We start from the raw sequence: 12,138 nt of genomic DNA, 5'->3' as shown, positions 1-12,138 counted from the left end.
TCCAAAATCTAACCCTAACAATACATACAATACATACAATACTACAACATATGTTTGCCAAACTCCTAAACCAAAGTATTTCATGATTCACTACTTCCACTCATCTATCTTCAAAACAAATCAATTTTATCATATCTTAATTTATATCACTTAAAACTGTTTATAATTACTTGATTTTTATTTTTCACGCATCAAAATATTTTTTTACAAGATTTATAAATTATTTTTAAAATAAACCGGTACCAGACGACTTACACTTCAGTCGTCCAGACGACTTCCAACATCTCAGACGACTCAGACGATTTACTAGGGCTATATTCGTAAAAATGACTTCTGTTTTTTTGTTTGGTCACAAGGGGCTGAGCTGTAATTTCACTAGGCTTTTAGGTTAGTTTTGCATTTGATTCAAGTTTGGGGTTAAAATCAAGTTGTGGGTTAGTTTTGGCAAAAACCCCAATATATAATATAAGAAATAGAAAAATTACATTAAACATCTATCAATACTATCAAAGCAGAAAGCCTTTTTTTGAAGTATCCTTCTGTTTCAACAATAATTACGGATCTCAGCTACTGGATTATTTAAAACCTATGTTTTTTATTTACATCTGTATTTTCAAGTTTTCCTTTTAATGCAACACCTATATTTAAAAAAAAAACATTTCTCCTTTTGCTGTAACTAAACATTTATAAGGGGTCACATATGTATGCAGTCAAAACTGTTATGCATAATTAAAACTATCGGCACAATCATGATTAATGCAATTCTTTCAAAAATATGTCATAGCATTGTTATAAACGTTTCGACTTTTCATATTAAAACTATCGGCACAATCATGATTAATGCTATTCTTTCAAAAATATGTCATAGCATTGTTATAAACGTTTCGACTTTTCATATTATTGGTATTATACATAGTGAAGTAAACCCCAATTTTCCCATTGCTTATAAACTATGACATTATTTTTATATGTTTCTGAAACACCATCAAGCCTCTAATCCTTTGAAACAAAAAGTCTCTGTCAACATTCACGATTCAACAATAACAAATCCATAATAGAGCCTTCAGAAAGACATGTATTTAGTAACTTTATATATTATCTTCATATATACAAAACAATAAATTCTCATTTTAGTTTATATTAGCTGCTTAATTATAGAGTCTATTTGCAAGCTAATAGAGAATCATCCAAGAAATAATCTCTGCTTTTAAAATAAAAATTTAATAGCTTCTTATCTCCATTTTGCAACTTTAAATTTTTAAATCAAACTAACTCAACGATTTTAGTTTGAAATATATCATATTTAGTTTCAAATCCAATATTTTCCTAACTAAAATTGCTCGAGTTCTCAAGGCATATGTAGTTACCATAATATCAGGTGAGAATCTGATGTATAAATGAGAATATATAGCTTTTGTTCAAAAAAAAAAAGAGGAGAATATATAGCTAACTAAAACAAGAAAACCACTAAATTTGTTAATTTTTAACTAAAAATAAGAAGAAAAAAAACTCGAAAAAGGTAAAAAAAAAAGGGGATCTTAAATGGTATATTTTCTCCTTTTTCAAACTTAACACATTAAAATTTTAACTATCTCAGCGATTTAGAAGAGAAGATTTACCCAATAACTTATTTAATTCAAAAAAAAAAAATTTCCTAACTAACTTAGCTAATATTCACAAGGCATATTCTTATGTTACCTACTTATCCTTTCCTATATATACTAACGTAGGCAATGAAGCGATGTCTAGCACACCAGATTTTTACCGGAGAAAATTAACAGAGAAAATGAAGTCATCACAGAAAACACTTACCTTTCTGACGTGAAACCATTCAAAACCAGTATGTGGACTCAAGTGAAAGTAATCCCCACCTTCGCAGACAAAAAGGTAAAAACAAATCGCCTCTTTATCAATCAGTATTGTTCCATTCTTTAGATTATCAATCAAATACATATCTAAAAATATAAAAGCCTTTGAATATTACTTACTTTTTGTTTTATCTTCTGTTGCTGCCATTTGTAGTAGCCCATAGAACTTTGTATTTGACCAATAATATTGCATATAATTTTCTGAATAAGCAAGTGAAGACATCGGTTAAAATCATATTTATAAGTCTTTAACAACTATTTATCAAATTAGAATTTAGAATAGATATGCTAAAAAGATACTTATCTGATGAACCGAGTAAGATTGTTAAAAGAACCGAGTAAGATTGTCACAAGTAGCAGTTCAAATAAGCTTGTGCTTAAAATAGAACCAATAATAGCTACCAGAATCTAAACGACCTCTTTTTCAAAATAGAGAAAGAGGTCTGTCTGAAGTTAAGTAATATATTCTTAAATTAAATTATTAAAACAGAGATTTAAGAGTACTTATCTTTATTTTTCCCATGTTTAGCTCATATAAACATTTGAAATGGACAGATGTCCTATATTTTATCCTAAAGAACATTGAATAGAATTCTCATTACGAATAAAAAACAATTTTACTAACAAAGAGAAAGGGGCCAGTCTGAAGGTAACTAACCTTCTGTATTCAGTTACATTATTAATTAACAATATACAACTATGTAAAATAACTAAGAGACGTAGCAAAGAAGTAAAAAACTTTATAAGGAAGAGACAAATAACTTAACTACAAGTCCATTTTTTAATATTTATGCCCCTGTGAATATTTAAGTTTATATATTCGTAAAAACAAGGAGCATGATTATCCCATGATCCTTAATTGGATTTCTTAATGATTATTTAATATTTTAAATGTATTTAAGTGGGGTTAAAAATTCTAGTTAAGAAACTCTTATTTTGAACGGTCCAAAAAGAGTTTCTTAATTAGGGGTTCTTAAAAAAAATTTAATAAAAAATTTATTTATTAAATAAAACATATTAAAAGATAATATTTAAAACATAGATTTAACAAAAACATAAAAATAAAGATTAGTACAATTATTTTCAAAAAACATTTGAGCTTAGTTGTTGTCTTCTTGACGTCCAAATTTACAACATATATGTTCAACCAAATCAGCTTTCAGTTGTTGTTGTATTTGTCTATCACGAATTCTTGTTCGAACACCTATCGTATTGCCGATATTTGTAAGCATATCTGTAGAATACGTGAGATCCACATGTGAAGTTTCGGTGTCTTCTCCTTGTTGAAACTCTGAAATATCAAATTGAGTGTATCCATCTCGTTCGTCTCTTCTGCTATCATAATAATATTATGGAGTACTATATTTTTTACACTTGTTTGGAGAAGAGAAGGAAGAATATGAGAAGGAAAAGATTGCACAGCAGAGTTTTAAAGACAAAATTTTTATGGAGAAATTAGGTGAATACCCTAAAAGAAGTGGAATACCTTTAGAAGGGAGGGAAATGTTTATGATCCGGGGGGGGGAAGGAGGGGAAATAGGGTATGGAGTAGATTTGGTGGCTAGAGAGCACAAATTTTCTATTTTTATTACTAGATAGTCTTTTAAAGACATGACACAAGAAAACAACAGTATTGGTGAAAGCCTCGGTCACAAAACCCATCACATAGTATGATATCATTATCAGTACGTAGCAATACTTTTAGAGACACAAAGCTTGAGTTTGGGAATGAATATTTGTTCTTACATCCTCGCTAGAAATCTCTCCTTCAGAATTGAATAAAGCTATTTTCTGCTTTACGTAACTAACGTTTCTACTCCTCTCAACAAAGAGCTCAAACTCCTTCCCTCCAAAAGTCTTGACGAGTTGACAACTTCTTCCAGGGCTGGACTAAGAGCTACACTAGCAATTGACATACCAACTGTACAAACTTCTATGCTAAAATCCTCAAGAGCTGGAGAAATCCCTAGAGCTCAACAGGAATAAAAAGGCTGAAACACCAGAAAGTCAACCTTTTTATCTTCTTCCGTGTAGTTTAAAACAGACCCAGGTTCCTGCACGGATTCAGGAACTCAGAAACGAAGATCTTTGTAAATCACATCTTGCCAACCGAATTCATATTGAAGCTACACAAATCCCAAAACCACCTACGCCTTCATTCAGAAAAGAAGCTGAACAACCAATGATCAAAGGAATCAGGTAAGCATATACTCATCAATCACTAATCAACCAAAACTTATAAAAAATGTAAATTACTCAGATCAAACTCATAGATTTAGAAGAAAGAAGAAAAAAATTTTATACCAACCTCTACCTCTCTTGTATGGATGATGATCAAGAATTCTAATTATATCTAAACTATACAACCTTTTAAAAGCTTAAGGTCTCATCTATATAATTAGTAATCGTCAAAAGCTAAAATTAGCTCAAAAAAGCCTAACCAAAAGTAAAGTTTCAAGTCAACAACGTCTTTATCAAAAGCCAAACAAACCAGGCTGGCTTAAGTTTTGATCTGACCAACAAAGTTAATTATAGATTAATGATCCATTATCAACAACAGCACTATACATTGTTTATCGCTAATTACAAGTCTCCGATCATCTAACGAATAATCAGAACCGCTACAGAAAAATAAAAGTTGGATTCTAGTTTCTACTTACCTAACTAATCATTCATTATCGGAAGAGATTAACTACAAATAAATCGATTCTTCAAAGAGATCGAATTTACAAAAAAACATTCATACCTCGGAATCAGAATCCGTGAAGCGATGAATCGATTGAAACTGATTCGTTTACGATCTGGAAACTATTTTCAGAACTTTCCCAGGAATCCTCCTCGAGAAAATTTAAGCGTGTGTACCCAGAAAAAGAGAGGCACAAACAGTAACAACTAAACGAGTCTTCTTTGAACAGCAGCGAATTTTCTACGGGATCTATTTATAGTCTTCGACGTCGCTGACGGAAGTTTTTTGTCATCGTCTAACACAAGAGAAGACGAGGAGGAAATAAAGAGAAGACATAAATGCATGGTTTGTTGACATGTGGGTTAAAAACCCTTTAGTAATCGGTCACTAGAATCCTATATTAAAGATCGGTAACATGTATTTTATTTATTTTTGATTTAATTAAATGCTTCATTAATTTTAAAAACTGTCTTTAGAAACCCGGATAATCATGGTCTAATTGAATAGGCTTTGAAGTTCTCCATCCAGGTTAAACATTTATAAAACAGTGATACAAGAGAAACTCGAATGAGGAAGCGATCCATCTTTTACAACCTAGCTCCTTCGAGATGAATGATACTTTGGTCTGGTTGCCTGAAAAGTCGGGGGTTGTATACTACTAAATCCGGTTACGCGTTGGCTAACTTACAGAGTACATGCCACAGAACAGAGCCCGCTTACAATTTTAATTGGAGATCGTGTGTATGGAATATTGCAACGTCTCTTTTCGTGGAAGCTGTCAAACAACGGGGTGAAGCTCTGTCACGAAGAGGAATTAATGCCAACACGGAGTGCAAGCGCTGCGGAAGAAGTGAAAGCGCGATGCATGTTTTCTTTCAGTGCTCCTTTCTGCAAGAGTCTGAGACCTCATGCCTGCTCTCCTAAAACCTCAGGCAGCTACCGCAGCAATTCCGCAACTTCTCGATAGCTGTAAGCGCATCATCAATCTCCCACCCTCCGGTTAAAATCAACTATTTGACCATTAAATTACTAAATTTTATTATCAAAAATAGTTATATTCTAATTTTATTTTTATTCTTCCTTACTTATTTTATGTTTGATGACTTTTTAACAGGAACAAAAAAATATATTTGATTTTCATCGGAGATTCTTCAGACCCATCTCAGAGGTACGACCAAGATGAACCTTGCTCAGATCGAGCATCGGATTCAACGAAGTTATCTGACATTCAAAAAATAAACTTGAAATGAAAAAAAAAATAGATCTGTTGGAAAGAAACTCAAAAATAGTTGTGATGATACAACTATATATCGATCAAGAAGAAATAAGAGATAGGACATACACCTGAAGAGATCTGAGAAATTGGTTTGACAGTAGTGGTGAATCGCAAAAGAATCAGGTCTTACTCTTGATAGAGAGAAAATGTAGACTTTTCAGATAGATATTTTTGAAGAGTTAAAAAAAAACAACGTGTTCCATTTGCTTTTCTTTTATTGTTATAGAGCCTCATTTTAAATGAGCTAACGTTAAACACGTGCAGATTAATATAATTATAGCTTACTTTTTTTTTTAACGTCTGATTAATTATGCTATTATAATGATAAGAAATATTACATAGACGATTTTACAGCCGACAATATAAATTATTAAATAAACTTCTAAAGCTAATTATTTAATTTAATTTATATTTGGTTACTTTATTTCAAATATCTTAAATATTGACATTGTTAGTATAAATGTATAACGATAGTTTATAAATTTATAATTTTGAGATCATGTACCATTTTTAGTACTGTTTAGTTAATGATAATTTTAAAAATCAGTCTCACACTCTTAACTGATTTCAATTAGATTATACATATTGAAAGTCTTTCATTATTCTCATTGGTTAACAAAAAATCACTATAATACAAACAATATAATTGTCATATATATTTAATTCGTTAGATCACCAATCTTGTTGATAAAAATTTAACGTTCAGAAAACTAAAATTTAATATAATTATAAACGAAAATAATCCCGCGCTTTCAAAGCATGAGTCAAAATCTAGTCGTAATATTACAATTTGATATAAAAACAATTAGATAAGTATGTATAAAATAAAAAGGTAAATCTACAATATAAGAAATATAAAAATTACATTAAAAATTTATCTTAAAAATGTATAATTTTACATTTTTTTATTATTTTCAAATATTTTTATAAGTAAATATACAATATCAAAAAACAAGCATACAATATAAAAAATGAAAATATTACATTAAACAGCTATCATAAATTCATAATATTATCATTTGATATAAAAACAAGAAAATTATAATGAGTAAATATACAATATAAGAAAAAATAATAAAATAGATCTTTTGATGAGCCAATGAAATTCATTAAAAAAGATGGATAAGACGAATATTATGAGGACTCTATAACAATTCATCCATCCAGATAATAATACAAAATAGATTTGCATTCATAAAAATGGTCAAGTGTAGCCAAAGTGTTACAAACAAGACCCATAACTCGTACAAGAGATAGGTATTTTTAACAGAACAAATTAACATGATAGTGCTTGAAATAAATTAATTCATAGGATTAGTCGGGCCTTCGGATTCCGATATCACAAACTATATAAAAAAAATTCTAATAGTTCTTTGGAGTTTGAATCAACTTCAGCCTTTAAAATAGCATTTCCAATGATACTGTACTTTTATTCTAAATATAGAGTAAAGGTATTGAAGTATACTAAATTTATATCAAATTTCAAGATTCAAGAAATTGTTAAGCGGTAATTATGCACATTATATGAAAGTATTGACAGAATCAAGCCTGATTAGAATCTAGTCAAGCACGCCTGATTAGAATCTAGTCAAGCACATGCTTGGAGTCAAAAGTAGTTTTAGAAGCCAACTTTGTTGCAATAAACGCCTACATCTTGGTTAGTAACTGTCCCACTAGTGTTGATGGTAGAGTGTTGATGGTAGAGTGTAGAAGCTCTGGAAATAGAGGATAGCGATACTAAAAAGAACTGTCGGTTAAATACAAAAGGTTTTTCTCGAAAATGAATGTGTCTAATATAGTTTTATGTGATTTAACTAATTTAACTATTTAACAACATTTGGTCGAAATTATTTGTAAAATAGAATACTACACATTGATAGTTTAAAATACCCACAATTGTTTTGTGAAAAAATATGTTATACTATTTTATTTTGCTATCTTACATATATCCACCACACAAAAAGAAATTGATTAAAATCTACTTCATAGTAAAATATATTAGTAAATCCAAGTTAAAAATGATGGTATATAGCAGTGTTTGAAATAAATTTAACTTAGACATGATTTCATGTAATAATCAGATTTTTAAAAGGAATCAACAGAATAGTGTGTAACAATAAGTTTTCAATTGAAAGACTAGCAAGTATTAAAATTTGGTTGTAAATCGTTTTTTGTTTAATAAAGAGAATTCATTATTAAAAGCAAACATAGCGGTACAGTATCTCAAAAAAGTTCTATAGTAAATAATATTTATGTTTTGTTATAATAATATTATTGATTTATTCTATATTATTTTTAAAGAGTTGAATTACCTAGAAACTAACATATGGCATGTTTTCTGCTAGGTATCTTAAAAGAACTTATTTGGAAAATTATTGTTTATATTTTCTGTTTTTATTTTATTTTAGTTTTCTTTCAATAATAAGATATTCATTGAATATCTTCTAAGGAAAATGTACTATGTCTGTACATCTATATGTGTCTTTCAATAAAGAAAACATAAAATATATATTTACATGTATTTAATTTTTATATTTTAAGATAGATGTCTAATGTAATATTTTCATTCTTTATTTTTTTTTCATTTACATTATAAGATAGATGTTTAGTGTTTAATGTACTTTTTTCATATTTATATTATGTATTTACTTATTAATATTATTTTCGTATATTATATATTTACTTAATATCTATATATTACATTTTAACATAGACGTTTAAGATAAATTGTTTATTTTCATTTTAAGATAAAATTTTAATGCTTAATATATTTTAATATAGATATTTATATCAACAGGGTGGATTAACTCCTAGTTTTCCTAGAATTTGTCATCTCTAATTCTAGTACGATGAGACTTCGGAGTGTCAAGAGCCAAGTGGAGGAGAGTAGGAGAAGGGCGTTAAGGCCGACTTATTTCCAGCGAGGGAAAGAGGATTACTTGGTGAAGGAGAAGAAAGGAGTGAAACTGACAAGACACGATAAGTTGTTGAAGAAGTCCATGCACAAGGAGGCTCTGGTCTCTGTTTTGGAGGAGAAGAAACCGGCGAACGTGATGGCCGTGATGGAGGAATTGGTGGCGAGGAGGAAGATGATGAAGTGTGTATCAAATATGGAGGAAGGAGAGTTGGGCTTGCTACCGAGTTTCGTACAGAGGTACTGTACAGTACCTAGGTATTCAGCCGTGTTGATGGGCATTGACAAAGAAGGTTTTTGAGACGAGAGCTGAGGATATTAATAACAGTAAAGAGGATTTTAAAGGGCTTCTCAGGAATCTGAAGAGGGAGGTTAATCCGGAGATTAAGATTCAACAGTCTCTCATGGAGAGTCACAACAAGACTCTTACGTCTCTGTGCGTTGGGAGACTGGTATTGGTTGAAGCAGCTGAGAATCGGCTTGTGGGTGTTCCTCTAGATGGATACATGAAAGTGACAAGACACGATAAGTTGTTGAAGAAGTTCAGGCACAAGGAGGCTCTGGTCTCTGTTTTGGAGGAGAAGAAAGTTCAGTGCATCTCATTCCAGATCTTTGTCAAGAATTTGAAAGGGAAGACTATTATTTTGGAAGTGCTATCCTCCAACACCATACAAAGGGTTAAAGCAATGATTCAAGACAAAGAAAAATTCCACAGTACCATCATCAGAGGTTGATCTTTGAAGGAAAACAACTTGAAGATGGATGCACTGTTGCTGATTACAAGATTCAGAAGGAATGCACAATTCTTCTTCTTCTCAGTCTCTTTGGTGGTGTTTCAATACCGATAAAAATGACCTTTTGAGGTTCCATAGAGCGTCCGCATCACCGAAAAAACTTTTTCAGAAAGATGCCACATGATATTATTATTTAAAAAACAAAAATAACTAATAAGTAAATATATAATATAAAAAAAAAATACATAATAAGTAAATCTATACTAATATAAAAAATATAAATATTATATTAAACAATAATATGTAAATATACAATATAATGAAAAATAAATAATAAGTAAATATACAATATAAGAAATAGAAACATTACATTAATCATCTATCATAATATTATCATTCAATATAAAAGCAAGAAAAATAGAATAAGAAAATATCCAATATAAAAAATAAACAATAATTAAATATGCAATTAAGAAATGAAAAAACTAAATTAAACATCAATTTAAAAAAATGTATAGTAAAATAAATATACAGTATAAGAAATAAAAAATATTATATTGAACATCTATCGTAATATTAGAATATATATTTTTACAGATAGGAAAATGTCATTAACATTATATTAAACATCTATCGTAATGTTAGAATAAGTAAATATAAAATACAAGAAAAAAGATAATAAGTAAATATATATACAATATAAGAAAAAAAAGTAAATATACAATATAAGAAATAGAAATGTTACATATTATAATAAGTAAATATAAAATAAAAAAAACTTAATAATAAGTAAATATACTATATAAGAAATAAATATATTACATTAAATATATATCGTAATATTATCATTGATACAAAAGCAAATAATTTAGAATAAGTATATATGTAAAATAAAAAAGTGGATAAACAGTAAGTAAATATACAATATAAAAATGAAAATATTTAATTAAACATCTATCTGAAAATGTATAGTTAAATGAAAAAATATATAGTTAAATAAATAATAAGAAATATACAATACAAGAAATAATAATATTACATTAAAAATGTACCGTAATATTACCATTTGATATAAAAGCAAAAAAATTAGAATAAATAAATATACAATATAGAAAAAAATTCTAGGATAACCCTTTTTAATTTTTTGTTACAAAAATAGTACTCAATGAGAAAAATATCAAAAAAACTTTATTAAAGAGTAAAAATACATTTATACCCTAAGGTAAACTAATATAGACTTAGAGTTTAGCGTTAAGGGTTATAAAATATAAGAAAAATACATTTCTACCCTAAGGTTAACTAATCTAAACTTTATAAAAAGTAAATATACATATAAGAAAAAATAAATAATAACTAAATAAATAATATAAAAATTAAAATATTACATTAAATATCTATCATAATATTATCATTTGATATAAAAGCAAGGAAATATATACTAATAAAATGAACATTTTGAAGCTCCATGAGGCGTTCACATCAGCAAAAAAACTCCTTCCAAAAGATGACACGTGACATTATTACTGAGAAATAAAAATAATAAAAATTAAATATACATATAAGAAAAAATAAATAATAAGTAAATATACAATATAAGAAATATAAATATTGCATTAAACATCTATCATAAATTATCATTTGATATAAAATCAAGAAAATTAGAATAAGTAATTATACAATTAAGAAATGAAAAATCTAAAATGAATATCTATCTAAAAATGTATAGTAAAATAAATAATAATTAAATACACCATATAAGAAATAAAATATTATATTAAAATTATTCTTAATATTAGAATAATTAAATATAAAACATAAGAAAAATAAAAGATAAGTAAATATAGTATACAAGAAATAAAAATATTACATTAAATATATATCGTAATATTATCATTGATATAAAAGAAAGAAATTAAGAATAAATAAATATACGAAATAAAAAAAAAAGATAAACAATAAGTAAATATACAATATGAAAAATTGGAAAACTAAATTAAAAAAATATTTGAAAAATGTATACTTAAATAAATAATAATTAAATATACAATATACAAATATTACATTAAAAATCTATTATAATATTAGAATAAACAAATAATAAAATATAAGAAAAATAAATAATTAGTTAATATACAATATAAGAAATACAAAAACACATTAAACATCTATCTAAAATATATGTAATAAAATAAATAATAAGTAAATATATAATATAAGAAATAAAAATATTACATTAAACATCTATCATAATATTATAATTTGATATAGAAGCAAAAAAAAATAGGATAAGTAAATATACAATAAAAAGATAAATATACAATATAAGAAATGAAAAAACTACATTAAACATCTATTTGAAAAATATATAGTTTTACATTTTTATTATTTCTAAATATTTTTATAAGTAAATAAAAAATATATGAAAAACAAGAATACAATATAAGAAGGGCTTTTTGCAGAATTGACCTATAACTTAAAGTCAAACACAAAACTAACCTTTTTTTTTTGAAAATTGGTTTTGCCCTATTCACCCACAAGTTCATATAATTTACGAAAATGCCATCAATTTTTTTTTTCTTTTGTTTTTCGAAAATGACATTTTTACTCTCTCACCCTCATCATCTTCAAGTAATTACAAGATTTCCATTGTCATCAATACC

At 27.5% G+C, this 12,138-nt stretch overlaps 1 long non-coding RNA gene across 2 annotated transcripts; it reads right to left on the bottom strand.

Annotated features, from left to right (window-relative positions):
* Positions 1 to 3,461: 3,461 nt before the first annotated feature.
* On the bottom strand, positions 3,462 to 6,019 carry LOC106304800. 2 transcript variants are annotated; one of them, XR_001262837.1, is made up of 4 exons: positions 5,899 to 6,019; positions 5,640 to 5,775; positions 4,615 to 5,564; positions 3,463 to 4,039 (listed from the first exon to the last, which is right to left on the bottom strand). It is a non-coding gene; the product is annotated as an uncharacterized LOC106304800 (long non-coding RNA). The 2 variants fall into 2 exon arrangements; XR_001262836.1 differs by having other exon boundaries at positions 3,462 to 4,039; positions 4,615 to 5,775.
* Positions 6,020 to 12,138: the final 6,119 nt, after the last annotated feature.

This window comes from Brassica oleracea, chromosome C7, assembly GCF_000695525.1.
Source record: "Brassica oleracea var. oleracea cultivar TO1000 chromosome C7, BOL, whole genome shotgun sequence".
Classification (NCBI taxonomy): domain Eukaryota; kingdom Viridiplantae; phylum Streptophyta; class Magnoliopsida; order Brassicales; family Brassicaceae; genus Brassica; species Brassica oleracea.
Note: the sequence above shows the minus strand (reverse complement) of the source record. Positions and strands in the feature narration are given on the sequence as shown.